Source organism: Camellia sinensis, chromosome 8 (assembly GCF_055761805.1).
Source record: "Camellia sinensis isolate YWXY chromosome 8, ASM5576180v1, whole genome shotgun sequence".
Taxonomy (NCBI): domain Eukaryota; kingdom Viridiplantae; phylum Streptophyta; class Magnoliopsida; order Ericales; family Theaceae; genus Camellia; species Camellia sinensis.
Window position 1 is genome coordinate 187228143 of NC_138968.1, and position 1872 is coordinate 187230014.

Below are 1872 nucleotides of genomic sequence, written 5' to 3' on the forward strand. Positions count from 1 at the left end.
CACTTCCAATGACAAGCATATGGGCTGTATCAACACTTCCAATGACAAGCATATAAGCTGTATCAACACTTCTAATGACAAGCATATAAGCTGTATCAACACATTATCTGACAAGCATATGAGCTGTATCAGTGGAGTCCATCCCCTATCTCCTCCCAAACAACATCCGGTTTAGAGGTCCATCCCCTATCTCCCCCTAAACCGTGGAGTACATCCCCTATCTCCTCTCACACACACAATGCATATATACACAAAGGTCATATACACAATCAATCAATACATAACGTCAATACATTCTACCAACCGTCATACTCTATGACATATCCAATTGATTAGTTTTAGTTTGCCTAATCATCATGCATTGTCTACAACAATCAAAACTACCCTCCACCGATAGCCCAAGCAATTATTTCTAAACAGATAATAAAAGCTCCAACAGATAAAATATCAATGTTTTCAAAAGTGAGCGATTAATAAATCTAACTCCACTATTCCACCATATAATGAACCGATTTCATTATTTCCAACTTAATTCCAAAAGTTCACAAATTTTCCCAAATTAATTATGCCAATTAATTTATACCACAAATTAGGGTTTTCTACCCCCTTTCCCAATATTGACCCAATGGCCTAATATCAACAACCAACAACTATATCATTACTTTGGAACCCAAAAATACAAGTTATGAGCTCAAAATCACGCAACCCTTTTTACACATTTTGAAATCCTAAGTCCCAAAATTTCCCAAGTTCAGCACTCTATCAAAACAACTAAAAATCTAGGTCAAAGACCATAAGAATGAGTAGGAATCCTTACCTCAAAAGACGACAACCAACGGAGAAGATGACGAAAACGAACTTGCTCCAAATCACGAGTTTCTCGGATCAAAAGATAGCCCTCGACGATCAACAACTCTTTTGTAAAGACCAAAGGTGAGGAAAACACCCTAGCTAGATCAAAATCTAGAGAGAAGGTAGAGTTCTAGAGTGAGAAGCTCAACAATGGTGTTTTTGAAAAAGTAAGAGAGAGAAAGAATGATAAAAAGTGATTTAAAATCACCCAGCGGATAACTCATATACGCATGACCCGCTCGAGCGGAGAACACAACGCTCGAGCGCCAAGAACAAAAACTAGACACGCTCGAGCGCAATAAGTCCCGCTCGAGTGCCAAGACACAAGAATAAAGAACTTTCGCTCGAGCGCGAAAACTAGCCCGCTCGAGCGTATATTTTCCCCTCCCAGAACTTATACCCAGAAAGCACTACCCGCTCGAGCGCCAACAAACCCGCTCGAGCGCCACCGCTCGAGCGTAAACAAACCCGCTCGAGCGTAAAAATCACATCTGCAGAAGTTTTGCAGGAGCACGAAATACTGGAGGTATGCAATCCCCGCTCGAGCGCAAGAAGACCCGCTCGAGCGAACTGCCTAAAAACTGAACAACAAGGAATTGAAACCAAGGCCTAACCAACCTGTAACAACCCTCCTCAAAACATCCTAAAACTCAATCAAGTGGAATTAAAGGATGACAACAAGATAGATACAACTACCAACTTCACGGAACCAAGTCCGGAACACAACAGAACAGTGAAGGGGCAACCGGGATCGCTATAGTAGCAGAGCCCGTAACCGGTCAGCCTTATGGCACACTTCTCAAAGCGAGCCTTCGGCAGGCCGTTCAGGAATAGCAGATGGCAAACACGGTGTCCTAGGCACACCAATGTAAATGCAATGCAAAGAAACACATAAGTGCAATCAAAACAAGGTATCATGAGTTCGAGTCAAGTTCTCTAAAACTCCCCAGCAGAGTCGCCAGAAACTGTAGACGCCCCAAACGTCCCGGGACAAATCCCGTTTTGTTCATTGGGCTCACT